The sequence below is a fragment of the Bombus bifarius genome, unplaced genomic scaffold, assembly GCF_011952205.1.
Source record: "Bombus bifarius isolate JDL3187 unplaced genomic scaffold, Bbif_JDL3187 scf7180000008008, whole genome shotgun sequence".
Lineage (NCBI taxonomy): Eukaryota > Metazoa > Arthropoda > Insecta > Hymenoptera > Apidae > Bombus > Bombus bifarius.
The window spans coordinates 3,584,270-3,600,873 of record NW_022884386.1 but is presented as its reverse complement, the minus strand read 5'-3'; the positions used below and the strand labels follow the sequence as shown (position 1 = coordinate 3,600,873).

Genomic DNA, 16,604 nt, shown 5'->3' with positions numbered 1-16,604 from the left:
CTGGTTATAAGTATCGAAAGAAATTCGCTGTAAAAGTGGCAGAGCTAAATGGTGTTTGCTAATTCTGCGAGATGCGATTCCTTCAGAACCGAATAAATTATATTTCAAAAGGGAACATCGGTGTTTTACTTGCCTTGTATTTTCGATCGATGAATGTATCGCACGTGTGCTGTCGAATTTAGGGGAGAAACGTAGAACAGTCGACGGTTTCGACACGACTCAAGGAGGATTTCGTCGTTGTTGTTTGCAAAGTACTCGTGAAAGTGGCGAGCACGTCGTAATCGTATTTCGTTGCAAGGCTGCACTTGAACGCGTTTTCGTATCATCAGCCGGGCTGGTTCTGTGATCATCGAGACACACGGGCTCGATACACACGGTGTCTCTCTAAAATTAGAATCCACTTCGCCCGTCTGATCCTACCCGTCCTTCTTCCCTTTCGGCCGGCTTTCCGCCGTGCTCTCTCCCTGCTGCCTAATCACTCCCTCGCTCCTCTTTGATCGTACCTCCTCTTTCTCTTTCGGCTCCGCGCCTACATCTTTCCCATCTCTCCCGTTCTGCCGTTGCAGAATCTAGTAGCTGTACAAAATTCATGCGCGAGCAAACACGGTTTCGTTGTGTTCGTGAGGATTTCAAAGAATCGGCCGATCTCATCAAAATTGTTTTCTCTCTCTCTCTCTCTCTCTTTCTCGGCCTATTACGAATTTTTCCTTTGGATGTTTGCCTTCGGTGTTCATCGTGTTCACCGCGCGGCGCCTCTTGATTTTCACAGATCAATTTTGGACGTAACGCTGCTCCCTTCTCAGAGTTATATTCCCGTGAAGAGCTTCGGGAAACAATTTTCAAAGTTGTAGAGTTTTACAACCACTCTTCTGTTTTACTATCCGGCACTTATTCCCTTGTTGAAAAACTTGCCAAGCTTATTACTCGCGGGCTCGTGCCTTCGCAGCACTTAGAAAATCCACGATACAGCGTCGCTCCTGCAGGGCATGCTTTACTCGTGTATTCCATTAACGTGACAACGACAGATTCTCTCTAATTGAACGATCTTCCTCCGGCGTACCTCCCGGAGATCCGGCTTAATCGCTTCGAGACAAAGAAACCGAGCAATTACCGAATAATTTTATTTGCCGCCACTGCGGGAATTCACTTTGCTCGTCTAATTCCGGCCCATCTGTTCCACCCCCGCCATTCTTACCGTTACGCCAGTCCAATTCCCATTTGCAACGGCCGCGTTCGCGCTTTGATATCATCCGGAAAATAGCTCGAAGGAGCAACATTGCAATTCCATGCACGCGTAGCCGGAAACGAGCGGAATTCCAGCGAATCGCTAGGAATCTCTCGCCTCCGCGATCGCCGCCCAACGGAAGAAGAGAGGCCTCGATAAACGCGCGATTCGAATTCAATTTGGATGATGCAGTCGGGAAATCTCGTTAAATGGAGACAATCCCATGAAGTGTATTTCGCTAATTGGACAGTCGGCCAAAATGTCGACCCGTTAATCCCTAAAACCAATTATAAACGCGTTATTGTACGCATCGCTGTTTCGATGAATTGTTTCGCAAACGCGTCCGGTGCTCGTTAACAATTTTTTATCTTTATTTGTTCTAAGAGTTCTTTACGAATAATCGCTACAATCGATAACAGACATTGTATTCATCGATCGATATATCGTGTGCTAGCAAGAGTTAGATGATTCGAAATGTTTGACTTTACGATCTGCGTAACGTTTCTCGCGACAGTTTTCCTTCAGCCACTTGCACTGTTTCTAACGCGTCCATTTCCCATTATCATCCACCGACACTGCCCGTTCTAATGGTAATAGCGGCGCTCGTTCCACTCTAGATAACACAAGGTGTGCAACGATGTACCTGTCCTCGGTTAAAGAACCACCTTGCGGAACATTCGCAGAATCGCCCTCTCTGTGGACGAGAATTTTATAACTGTTCGCGATTAAAAAGCCTCGATGATGGAAACGGCTAATACCACTCAGCATTATGATAAAATGATATTTACGGACAAGGAAATGCTTATTGCTGATAATTCAGAAGAAACGTATTTTCATTTCCAAAAACGATACTTGTCGATATTCGTGTGAAATCCAGAGGATTTTATTAAGAACAGATAATTGTTCGGATCGCGAATCAATAGAACACGAGGAAAAATTCGTGTAACCCAGTAAATATTATAACCACTATTGTACTTTGAATATTTCACATATTTTATTAGCGTATTACGTGCGTTCTGTTCATTTTCGTGCCTTAAATTTCCTAAAAATCCACGAACATCCGCAGTCTAATTTCGGACCATTACGGTTACACGTAGTAAGTGTTTTACTCGCAGCTCTCGTTTACAATTTTATTCGCAGCTTTTCTAAATCATAGATTTTATCATTTTCATCACTGTCACTCTGAATCACACATTTATCTCTTAAATTAAATTAAATTTAAACGATAGTCGACAAACTTCAAGTATCGATCAGAAAACGGTTAACACGTCTATTGGCATTTTATACAGATCAGTCTAGAGTGTCAAATCAGCGTAGATGCGTGACGATTTTGATACAGATAAATGTAGGAGATCAATTTTCAAGCGTATTGTCTTGCACGTCGTTCGTAAGTAGAATGTGACAGTCGAGGACAGACGTTCAGTGAATTCTAAAGGTCTTGCCAGCAGCGCGAGCTCGTTTCTTTCAGCACGCTCCGGGGAAAGCTAGCTCGTTACTCCATCGAAACGTTTCGGCCGGCTTGCTAAAAATATATCCTTTTAAGACTTGCGATGGAGGGCCTCTTGACTCCGGTGCACCAAGTATTTTCGTCTGTCCGCCGTAGACGAGCTTTTAATGGTTCGCTGGAGGCCTTCAAGGCATTCAGAACGAGCAAAATTTCATGGCTGCATAATGCTCCGACGTGTTTTATAGCTAAACAAAAACACTATTTCACAGGTGTGTAAATATTCTATTAGGTACAATATGTTGAAATTAATCGCGATCGATCGTTAAAATATGGCGCTACGTTAAATACCATGGCATATCGTCGACGTGCTGGAAGAACGATACGTTTTTCAGTTAATCGATTGTAAGATATTTGCAAAAATTAATTTACAAACTACCTACGAATCTATCTACTTATATTTATAAATTATTTAAAACACTAGTTCCTAAGATTGCGCTTAACAAAGTCATTAATTTTATTATTGTTAATCCTTTTTTCAATGGTAAGCGATACACGTAAGCAATATTTTATGAAAGATCGGAAATTACGTAAATCGCGAAGAGAAAAGATTTTATCTTCAAATCGTCGTATTATTTTCTACTTCGAAAGATTCTGTTTCAAATCGATCTCTTAACTTATATTGCTCTTCTAGCAAACTAGCAATATTGCTGGCACATGACTATCCTGTAGAAACACAATACCTGGATTGAAGTTTTACTCGTAAAATTACGATCTCCTAACCGTATCATCGATAATATTTGATACGTATCTCGAGGCAAGAAACAACCGCATGATCTGCAACAACTCTCAACGTCGCGTTTCATAGGTTGTTTGGTATTTTCGACGCAGATTGTAAATCGATCTACAAGCAGGAGCAATCGTTTATCGCCGAGAGAAATATTTGCAACACAGGGAAAAGGGAAGATCCGACGATCCGTAGCACGAACGAACGTTCTACGAAGCTAGCAGGCTGTTGCGCAGATTACGCATTCGCTCGTTGTACCGTTGGATGCGGAGATATATTTCGGTCGTTAAAAATGCACGGTTCCGTATATTACCCGTGGAACAACCAATCTTCGATATCGGCGATTTAAGCAACGTGGAACACTCGCAGGTGCAACGATAATGGCAGCCACGAGCTATTCCTCAAAACGCGGAAGAATTATTTGCGAGAATAACTTCGTACTCCCCTAGAGCTGGTCGGTGAAAAACGACTATCGATGAGCATGATGTCTACCGCAAGATAAAAATTGTAGCTTTCGACAAATCAAATTCTTGATGGAAAATTCATTGAAAACTAAACGAGAAATACAATCGGTCGTTACCAAACTATGAATATTTATATGTTTACGGTGAAATTTAGATGTAAATAATATTCAAGAATACGAGTGAAAAATATGAATTCATTATTCGTGAGACGATATTACTTATCCTGTCTGGCCATCAAGTATCGTTCTACTCGGCTAATTTAATTCTGCTAAAACCACATTTTATTAAATTTCTAAAAACATTCTATTAAAAACACGAATTTCTGCCAACATTATTTAGCGAATATCCATTTAATTTTTACGCCATTTATTTCGTCTAACCGATTCATCACTGTTCTACTGTGAAAGTCACGAAAAGCTAATACCCGTCCTCAATTGTAGCGACAAGAAAAAGCTTCTTATTCCCACGGTAGACTTTTTCTTGTCAGTCTTTTAAAACAACCAGCAGATACATGACGCAAACTGTACTAGCCACTCCAGGAAACGTGCTGGAAACACAGATAGGCAAGTTCCTTGGTAAAATTCGTCCGTGAGGTAAGCCTGTCCGACAAACAAGAACCGCAGGCAACGAGAAAAAGAAGAAAACGGCATAAAACGGAAGCGGGAATGGGGCCAGCCAGTGCGGGACAGCTGGTTCGCGGGCGTCCCCGTTCTGGATTTCAGTTTAGCCCGATAATCTCGTCTCGGCTGAAACCCCGGAAGGACTTTTTCCAGTATTACTCTTTCTCCTATCCGTGATAGCCTCCGAGACGCCTTTGTCCTCCTCTCTGTCCCTGAATCGGCCGAGCTTTTACAAAGCACCACGCGGCAAGACTTATCAAGCGCACCAACTTCCCTGGATCGCCGATTACGTCGCACAGGTATTACCGCAAGAAAAAGTGCGAAGAAAGAAAAAACGGTCTGAAGCAAAGGAAGAGCAGAAAGCCATCGTGCTACAGGGGTTACCATTTTAAGAATTTATGGAAACGGTACATGCGTACTCGCTTGTTTGCTTGCTTACGTCGTTGCGAGATTAGTAGAGTTTCTCATTGTTACATGAAGCGAATCTGCTTTCATTTAATATAGCGGATGTTGATGGGCTCTGTATTGAACATCGTCTCGCGTACGAGATTTGCAAGATTATTATGGAACGAACAGTTTAATTGTTGAAAGGTTATGTCGGGCGGTATACTCGTAGAATACAGAAGTGGTGGATTTCAGAATATCCTTTTGTTATGGTAATACGGCAGAAGTAGTCTTTGTTTCCATTAACAGGAGGCTGTATGAGTCTTGATTTAGCGTTGAAATTATTATGAAGGTAATGTTGGAAGAGATAGAAATACCGATGTATGTGATGTAAGACTCGATGAATCTTAATTTGATATTTAAGCTATAAAAAAAAAAAAGAAAAGAAAAAATGGCCAGAGCTTATATCGAGCCTCCAACGTAGATTGAACATTGACTCTTCAAGAACACGTAGTCTTTTGGCTCACCTAAAATATGCGATTCCATATAAGGGACACGTTGACTGCTGTCAATATTCCTGCCCCTATTTTATCTTTGCTCGTGTTCGACTTCTCCCTTGGCCCGATAAAAAAACGTATACGATAAATGGACCGACGTGTAAAAGCCCTAAATATTTTTCGATGGAAAGAACCCTGAAATTTCCTCATCCTCGTATAAACGAATATGTTCTCCAGACGTATATAAAACATAAAATGCCAAGTAAAGTCGATGAAATCATTTCTTGCACGCGTAGTTGATCGATACCTTTTTGGTCGATGCTTCCGACGTCGTACCGTTAGATTAAAATCTACTTTTTAAAAAGACGAACGAAGGAGGAGGGGAATGTGTTGTGATCCGAAAGACAGAGGGTAAAACATGGAGTATCGTAAAAAAAGAAAAAAGAAAAGGGAGCTCATAAACCAGCAAGCCGGCTAGCGATCCTTTTCACAACCGACAGTTTATTAACCGCATTGTACGCGCGAATTCCGTGCCGAAAGAGAATGCTCGATTTATAGTGACGTCAATCATAAAGCTTTACGGTCGACGGCGAAAAAGTTTCGCGCTTTAATCGCGACTTCGCGGTCTTCGTTTGTTGTTTGTGTAATTTATTCGACACGCAAGAGCTTGTTTCCATTATTATTATTTTCAAGGACGTAAAGTATAAATATTAAAAAGTACCGCCAGTAATGCTTTTTTAAATGCCCTGCTATAGGTGTATTTGAAATTCACAAAGGTTTTCCTAGAACACGTTATTCATTTTCTTTTCTTTATTCTGTGAAGAGGGTAAACGAATCGGTAACGACAGATTTCTAAAGCCGAACAATTTGACCAGCGGAAACATCGTGCGAAACTGAATAAGAAATATTCACGGATTTAAAAAAATTGCTTGCATTAGCTTTATTTGCGCGAAACGATTGTGTGTATCTTTTCGCCCAGTTCAATGTTGACGGCGATAAAAAATTTATACGAAAGCAGTGGTTGTCGATTTACTTATGCTCTCCATTATATACGTAGTAAATACGCAGATAACTATAAATAAATACCTGTATACGTATATAGTTATTCTTCCATATAGAGAGCAACAAAAGTTTTATCGAAAGCATCTACATGTTTTTATAATTAGAAAACCAAGAGATCTGAAACTCGTCAAGGTGATGATTTTACCAGTTCTACGTGGTGTGAAAGACCAAAACAGTTTCCAGAATATTTTTATAAATCAAGTCACTCGAGAGACACGGTATAGTCAATTAACGATGGGCAAGGATAAACCGAGGGACCCAAAGTTATACACGGATCGTGAACGCGAACTATGTCCGGCGACGCTTCGTGTTTCTCACGGATATGAGTCAGCTCTGGAACCAAGAACTTATCAAGTCGTTCGGATCGTTTATCGAAACTTTCTGATTACGAAACTGTCATAGTTTCGTGATCGTTTCAATCCAAAATGACCTCGTTTCTTACTTGCGTGAACCTTAGAGAAGTTTGCTTATTAATATTTCGTAGCAAATAACTCGTGTCAATTCCTCGTCTATTTTATATACGTGTACGTAAGTACTTCCAACTTGTTAACTCTTAAACGCAGAGTGTTGCTATTTGACAGCATACTTATATTTCCCAACGTAGCAGACGTATTTCAATATCAATCGTAGCTATTATCGCTTCTTATATTTACGGTCTTATTAAACTAAAGTGCTTAAAAACTTGTGCTGTACGATCAGCAAGATAAGCAATCTATTATATTTCCACGATACGTAATTTGTTTATATATTTTATAACCGAATATCAAACTCTTCCCGAATGAAAAGAACGCGTCAAGCTATTTTTCCACGATTTATTAATTAACTCGTTAATCTGTGGATGTTTTATTGCATTAGGTTGTCCGAAAAGTGACTTTCTTTTACAGACACGTCTTTTACAACGATGCATCTTTATACAAACATGAAACCTAATCTGTCGAACGTTGCGATCTTTATTTTGATTGAACAAAATGGACCATACGTAATTCGATAAAATAATATGAAACGGGAAATGTTGTGCATCCATCGATTCCTTATAAAACGAAAGAAAGTTTTCGGGCGACTTAATATTTGAAGAAACCGTGCATCTAAAAATCGAAAAATATCGATGTAGGGCATTGTTTTTCCATTATATATAAATATTGAGATATTGTTTGAAAGTAATTACGGTTCTCAGACCTGCCACTGTACACGAGAATGAGAAGTCTTGCGAATCTAAATTCAAGCCATGACTTCCGGCACCATACGATATTTATAGAATTTAATCTGAACGTGAAAGACGGTATCTTGGAAGAGAGCAAGAACGCGTTACCGAACTCCGTAACGTTCCTTCCTCCGCTCTAAACTTAATTACCTCAGTTCACTGTGTACAGCCCTGGAACCCTTTGGAAGGGCGCGGAATCCGCAGGGAATACGTTGTCGGGTCGACCAGACTTAAATGGCTACCCCTCTTGCGCAAGCCAGTCGATTCCAGTGATAATATTTGGAAGAGTATCGTGCCCTTTTTCGTATACCACTCGTCAACTATTTCTTCAAATATTCTTTAAGACGATGGAACTAAATTTAGTTTCCGATCCAAGTAAAGACTTTTCTGCGTTTATTTTCTGGTTATATTATTACGAATCTGTTATTTATTTTTTATTTATTACACACGTACGAAGGTATTTGAATATTTACCATAGAAACCTTTTGTGTTAGAAGAACTTGTCTTATTTGGCGATATGATCGCGATGATCGAACCTCGACGTAATATCGATGAAATGTTTTAATGTTCCACGCAAAGATACGCGATATATTTATAAAAGGTTTCTACGAGCGTTCGAATACTCTGCGATCAATCGTACGCTTTCTAACGTAAACTACACCGAATAAAGCAAAATTTGTTGGAGCTTTCCAACGGATACAAGGCGGCCAGATGCCGCAACACTTAACGTGGAACGGCTCAACATCAATTACGCGTCACGATCACAGTGTTTTACTCTCCGTCGATATAATCGATACCTAATTCTCATTTACCCTCATCCAGTGTCGAAAGACTCTCCCAACTCTATCAAACATTTTCAACAATCTGCCTAAACTGAAATCGAGACCAAACATTCCGCCGCGTTCCCAGTCGAGCGATCCCGATCGGAATTCCACCCTCGTGATTCTAAAACGAAATCAAAACAGCTCGTCTAACCCCGATGAAGTACGGCAACCCGCGAACGCGATAACAAAGCCCGGTTGAACGATCTGTGCCGTGAAAAGCCAGGAAAAAAAAACGCGTGCACGCTAATCGGTTTTTCCTCTCGCGAGTGGCGCGAAAAAAGCGAGAAGGCGCTCGCGCGATAAGACTTGTAGAGCTAAACGACAGCGATCTCGAGCATCTAAACCGACGATAGTAGGGGTCGTTCGAAATGGAATAGGGAGGATAGGGTGTCAGGGGTGAACGAAATGGACGAGGGACGGCGTGGGACGCAGAGGGGTTGCTGGTAGTGTGTATTGATCGAGCTAGAGGAGCACCCCCCGACTCCGCTGTACTTCGTACGAACGCCCACGTACGCGGTGTTTCGCTCGTGTACGATTCTTTCTTCTTATATCGTTCGTTTTCATTTCACCCTGGCAGCCGTCGTTCGTCACCCTTCTCTCTCTCACACACACACACACACACGCACACACGCAACCCCCTGTACCCAGTGCTTCTTTCCTACCTGCGAGTGTCACGCCGAACGCCTAACAGATTACGCGGCCTCGCATCCGATTAATGGTCCGCCGTGTAAGTAATTCTATTTGGCGTCTCTTGCTCGAGAAAATTGATGGCCTGTTCCCCTCGCTCGTGCAACGACTCAGATTGCCCAGATCCGTGAATTTTGAATCGGCTTGTGATTGATTGAGAATGGTAATTAAACCGCTCGTTGCTCGTGGCGGGGAATCGCGAAATTGATGAAGCGCTAGAACAGTTCTTTTGGAAGTTCGAAATTCGCCACTCGCGTCGTCGGAGTACCATTGTTTCGCGGTTGCGTGGATCATCGGTGATGAAATCTTTGTTCGATACTGGTATTTCTAAACAGGCTGGCAGTTCGAAATCGTTTCGTTTTTTATGGAAATTAAGTACGTATTTTTAACAAATGGGGAAATATAGGAAGTCTTCTACTTGGGAATAGTTTTTAGTCGAAAATCTATCGCGATATTAATTTCGAATTGGTAACGGAGTTCGCAGAAGAGATTCGATAGTATAGTTGGGAAACTGATCCGATATATGTTTCTTCGTAAGAGAAAAGAATCGTAATTAGACTGCGGATGGTCGTTTAGTTGTAGAAAACTTAATTCGTATGTCCAATATACGCGTAATATACAAAAATAGACGAAATATGAGAAGCGCTCGTTAGAATATTCACAGGGTGAAAGAGATATTTATATGTGTCTAGAAAAATATGAATTTGCACAAAGTTTCGCAGTCTAGTTATAATTCATTCGCAACTTACGTTCTGGAAATTTCAATTTTACGAGATCGCTAAACTGCTAACAACGATAGAAATTCATTTCTAAAGCGAAGTGCGTGCAAGTAGAACGCGTATACTACCAGACGCAGTTAAATCAGTCGCATTCATCCCTTCGTACGTGACTTGTCGCTACATCCCTCCCATTAATTGTAAATATACCGGCAGTGACACGCGTGATAATCTAACACTTGAGATAAAAATTGCACGAAAGCAACGCAACATTGGACGTGTTAATCGTAATTCGAAATCTTTCCACCCTTCAGCGAATAAAATTACAAGGTCGACCTGTAACTGATCGCAACCTCGGTCACGATCGTTCTAAACCAATGGTTTTTCCACCAGAGACCGCAAATTCTTTACGATCTTGCTATTTAAATAATAGACAAATACCTGGTCTCGCCAAGTCCATTACGCCGAGTGTCTGTTAACTGCGATTCAAACGGTCCGCAGGGAACAGAAAATCCAGCGATTACCAGTCGAGTCACGATTACGCGAAAGAACTAGAATCCGATTCCGTCGATCGGCTTTTCAGCCGAGAGCCTCGCGCCAAACGGACTGTCTAATTTCCACCGATATCCGGACATCGGTGTTCCGGCCAGAAATTGCAAAGTTGCGTATACCGTAATCATGGTCGCGGCGGATAGAGAACTTGCCGGTGTAATTTACGGTTCAGCCAGGTGCGTCAGAAGTTGCTCACCTTACGACCTAATTGGGTTTAATTACAACTCACTGAAAGTTACGGCAACACCGTGTGTCCATATATAGGGTGGGTTTACAATTACGAGCCGCCGACAGCTGATTTCAGTTACCGTGATCGGCCATATTACGTAGTCGTCTATGATTTCTCGTCGTTGCCGTCTGTGCCGGCTCTGGTTCTTGCTCCTAAGGTCGTGAAGCTAACCACCAGCCACGGTTTATATTAAGATTTCCTACGCTCTCTCCTATTTCTATCTTCGCTCGAGTTTAGATCTCTTGGATAACGACACGATTCTACGTTAGGTTAGCAGTCTGTTCGCTGGTTTCTCTGATCGTTCATGTGTCTGAAGGTAATCACGAGCAGAGCAAACAGAACGGCTAATCGATCATGAAACCGGTTGCCAAACGTGATTCGATTCACGCTTTGATTGGAAGGGTACCATTAGGGGATCGAGTCTCGACTATGGCGCCAAAGGTAACTTGAATGAGATGGAAATCTCGCGATACAGGTCGACCAGGAATTTAGTAATGTAATTGGATTAATACTCGATAATACCCGCGCTTCTCTGTGGTGATATTATTTTACGTAGAGTAGACGTAATTCAAAAGATATATAATTAGGGTTATTAGAGTAGATTTAGAAGAGACGGGGATTTGCTCGAGGTCGTTTGCTTTCAATATCGTTATTTTGATATGAGGACGATATATCTAAGAAATCTTCGATTTTAAGATTTTACTTGGATAGGAATGTCATAATTATTTAATTACGTTAGGGTATTTATCAAGAGATGTCACAATTTGCCCCTTTTTGTAATCGTAAAGAATATGAATATATAACATTTTATTAGAGATCCTGAAAATCAAAGTAATATTAACTAAATTGTAAAAGGGGAAAAGTGAGCAATTAATAATTATACGTTTCAAAATTTCTGTATCAAATCTTTTTTCTTATTTTTTACTTTTTTCAATCGAGTCACTCTTCTAGCAAGAGATCTAATTTGTATACTAATAACGAAATTTTATGTACTCTGCCTTCACTGTTGTATGAGAATAGCGCTTATCGACGTATTTATTCTTACGAAAAAAGGCACGAAGTAACTTTCGTCGCTACACATGCTAGTAGACGCCGTTTCGATTAAAGAAGTATTAAATTCATCATTCGTAATATCAACTTTGGCTGTTTCGACTTTGGTACTTGCGAAACAGCCCAGCCCAGAAATTACAGTGAAAATACTACGAGAATTCCCTTGTACGAAGAAAAGAAACTAAATATTGACGCTGGTACGTTGTACAATATTCTCGGTGGCCCTTGGACCGTAAGCTACGAGCCTCTGTGACTTACATTCCGCCAGGCACGTCTCGAGAGAACGTAATAAGAGACCCGGGAAACGGAATCTAAACGCGCGAAACACTGCTTGCTCGGAAGTCGCGAACGACTTGCGGCGCAACATTGTTCTACGTAGTAAGAGATGCAAATGAGCGGTTCTCTCTTTTTCTTGTAGCATGAAGGCAGTATCGAAGCTATTCCACACTAGCGATTTTCAGTTAGTTATTTTATCGCACAGTAATTACGCTGTAAAATATTGTTTTTCGCTTCATATCGCTCCTAGTGGTTTTACTCGAACGATTTTATTAATTTCACGAATGATCGGTGGCACGTCAAGATTACATTATCGTCGATCTAACATTGGTCCGAAGAACGTATCAGTGAAAATAAGGAAAAAGAATAAAATTTTGGGTGCATGGATAATCAACGTTCTCTCAAAATCTATTTTTACGCTTCGCTTTCTGATTTAATTACATATAAAAAAAGAATGTTCTCTATATTTTTATCTGACGCGGCATACGTTTGTCAAATTATTATCAAACACCAGGTATAATTTAATTGAACGGAGAATACGTTTGCGAATATTTATCTCTTCCGAAAGATAAATACCAATTATCGCTATCGCCTGAATTTCACATCGTGCGCGTATTAACACTGTGCTGACCAGTGGCGCTACGGAATCGTCACGTTAATGACCACTGACGCTATTGGCCTCGTGCGAGTGTCAACTATTAGCGTATAATGGCCATAGCTAAATTTTGTACAGTTCCCTTATACATTTAGAGGAATGTCTCTAACTGGTCGTCATAATATTAAACGCGGATTCGACTCGTGGAAACGGCACATAGCGACGAAATAATGCTCATCGTCGTGTGTGTTTCGCTCGTGCATATACGTAAATGTACAAATATTCCTAATCGTACGCCCACGTCAATTAGCAGCGACCAAATAATGCTCATTGTCGTGTGTGCTTCACTCGCGCGTATCCATAAATGTATAAAATATGCTTAAGCACACATCAATTTCTATGTACACGTAATGTACCTGCTTGCGTGGAATCGTGGAACGCGTGAATCGTGAAAACGTTAGTTCGTCGGGAAATGGATCGGTTGTCGAAACGTAGTCTAAAACATTCGGCCGTAAAGTCAAAGCGAAGGAGCGTAGGTTCGTTAGCAAATGGCGCAAGAATCGCTCGTTTCGCGTTAGCCAGCTGCGATCGGTACACAAACGGACAATTGGTCGCCGCGAAAGTTGTCGCATCGACGACGATCGATAGAGAATTCCCGCAAAGGTATTCGGCTTAATCGATCGCCATCCGCGCTCCGACCGCATTTATGTACATTGCCTTCCTCCCCGTAACTTCTGGCGAATTTCCAAGCTTCTGGCCGTACCTTTGCTAACCCACATACTTGCTTAAAACGGTGTTATTAAGCTGCGGACAGTCGTTCGCGCGAAACCTCGCGCCTTCCTTCTCCATTCCAAGTACAGATAGTTCTTGGTCCTCTCTGTTTTCCCAACAATGCACTCTCTTCGTTCTCTACTTTCCATCTCTCTGTTTCTTGTCTCCTTCTACTTTAAGCGTTCGAAGCTATATGCACTGTACAGTCTACATAAAAGACGTCTTTCTATGCGAAAGTTCTAAACGAAAACACGCGATTGCGATCGCACTTGAACAAGGAAAGGGGTTTGTTTCGCATGGCGCATGATTCAAAGGGAAACTAACGATCGCAGTGTGTTAATGCGTTTTTGTACGAGAACGGAGACATTACTTTTCAAGGGGAATCATAAGTGGAAACTACAGGCAGGAAACGTAACGAGTATAATTTTTACTGATTTTCTGATTTGAATGTTATTTAGTCGTTAAAGGAGTGTGCGTTAAATACGATATAGTTGAAAAGAAGGACAACCTGTCTGGTTGCGTCTACAACGGATAAAAAATCCATGAAATTTTGCGAAAAAACGAACGACGTACCAAATATTGTAACTGTAATGATTTTTATTTGAAAGTTTCATGAGAACCCTACGATCAGATTTAATAAACAGACGATTTTGGTAATTCGTATTTGATTAATTGACAAGATGGAATTTAATGTTGCTCTCGTACGAAGACTAGCTTCTCATTTGATTTTGTAATTGGATACGTGTCTTTGTCACCCTCTGGAGCATTCGAAAAGTAGTAAGAACGTTAATTATATGCAGCCTGGTATTAATCAGATTAAACTGATATTAGAATTCTCTTTTGTGATATTATTCTCTTTTTCGACAATTTCGTACTAAAATACCTCTTTTTACTTGCCAATTGTAATTTTTTCTGTGGCGTCAAAAAATACGAAACACCCGACTCGTCGTATCTTTTCCCTGTGGCTTTCAATTTTAATTACATTCCTGGAACGCGTCGAGATACCCTCTATAAATAATGTACGTACATTGTGCAAATATCAACTACAGCAGCATGAAACGCGCCGCGTTCTCTGGTTTTGTTTCGATATTTCGAGCCGGTCAAAGGGGTGTGTTTAGAGAGCTAATTAACGACATATACAAAAAATTACAACATGTTCGTTGGAAACTGTAATTAACGGTTACCAGTTGCGTCTACCGAAATCTCTGTCGCGTTTATTAAAGCTCGATAGCCAGTCACAGGAATATATGACGCGAAGGTGTACAATTGAGAAAATTTAATATCGGACCGACGAAGACCCTGACAAGTCCCCGTCAACTTAAAATATGGTCCAAGTCGAGGGAGCAGAGGGATAAGTGTCATTCATGGTCGGGTCATCCGGTCCGGATAAAGGATCGAGTTTCTGACTGTCAAAAGGGATCGGGATTCCCTCGAATAATCTATCCGTCCTTTTGCCTTCGCATCTTGATACACGATGAATTAATAACCTATTGGCTTCTGATAAGAACTGTTATTGCTGTCGAAGAATCCTATCATCAGCGAGATATCGTCCGAGAGCTTTTACTTCGGAAGACAAATATTTTTCCATCGGACGATTCGTTACAGTGAAACTTGTCCAAGTAATGGATTATGAATGTGAAAGATCGGTAGATTGGCCCTCGGTTTTGGTCACCTTAGCAAGAAAATGTGCATCAACGTCGAGACATTTCAAAGATCCGGAGACTCCGCTTTTCTTACCATAGTGATGGATAACCGTGATCTATATGAGAAGGCAGGAACACGGTATTGAAGATCGCGCTTGCTACTGCTGCAAGATATTACAGAACCTTCGGAGGGTGTCATAGCTGCAAGAAGAAAATGCATCGGTGGGATGATGGGAAAGAAATCGTTTAAAAAGAAAGTTCCAGCTAGCTGTACTTATGAGCTTACGAACGCGATAAATCATTCGAAAGGTAGACGTCAAAGTCTATTCGTGGCTTAACGAAACGTATTTCTCTCGTAAAGGAATCTATTTCGAGATGTGTCCTGTGGAAAATAGATATTAGTAATTATTCGACGATAAGGTGTCGTTGTAACGTTCCACGAATATCTTACAATGGAAATAATAAATGATTTCCAGAATAGATGCCGTCAAAGTCTGTTCGTAGATTCGGTTAACTAAAAGTAAAAAATGGATATTGCAAAAATCATTGAGAACGCGAACATTAACGAATCGTGAAAAGACTAGAAATGATTAAGAAATATTGGGACAGCTGCTTGTTGTATCTCGAACGTCAATATCGACGATATTTAGGACACTTAGACAGGCACGTACACGGTATATCAAAAACCTACTCCTTATGCTTTATATTTGCGAGAAAATTGAAATCCCAGTGGCGGTCGGAAATTAAAAGTTGACCGGTTCGAGATCGAAGGAGACGACGAAGACTAGGCCAAACGACGCTCCGGAGAGACGAACGACGTTAGTCAGCAAACCGCTCGGCTAATCCCCTAATTACTTCGACATGGTTAGCGACCCTGTACTAACCACGTCGGTGCCTGGCTCCGTTCCCCAATCGTTAATTAAAATGGCACTTCCTTGCAGCCGCGGTAATTTCCAGCCAGTACGGCGCGCACAAATCACGACGCGACGGTTAATCGAGCTCGTCTTTAAGCCGTTGTACTCGCTCATTGGAAAATTTATAACCGTTGATACTATTTTCGCCGGTAGCTCGGCTCGTAGTCGAGTTTTTGACTTTGAAGCTCCCAGAATAAATAGACGGAACAGTTACCTCTGAATTGTAACGACGCCTGTAGGCGTATTTAATTATTCGATCGAGTAGGTGGCGATCGTTTCGTTTGATATGTCGCGTGGGCGAATGTGATTTTGTGAAAGAAGGAAAAAAGTAGTGAAGAATATGTTTGAACTTTATGGCTAGATTTCTTGAAAAATTGCGAAATTTTGAAATGCAGGAAAGAATTCGAATGGAGTTTTTGTAGGAGAAAATAAGGGTAGACGAGATTGTAGTACAGTTTTCAGGAAACGACGTCAATTTCCAATAAATTCTCGTAACGAAAATTCTATTATTCCCTTTTGAAATTCCAATGAAAATTGAATTTTTGTATTACCAACGTGGTAAACTACGTTCGCTGAAACTGACGTCATTCGTGATATTTTCACCACGGGAAAATAAAAAAACATCTGTAACGCGTATTTATAAAACGAGAAGTAGGTTCTGAA

General features: G+C 41.0%; 1 protein-coding gene across 9 annotated transcripts in view; it reads left to right on the top strand.

Moving 5' to 3' along the window:
• Positions 1-16,604, top strand: part of LOC117206678 (protein Fe65 homolog) — a 146,358-nt gene that overhangs the window by 119,783 nt on the left and 9,971 nt on the right. The window lies entirely within an intron of this gene.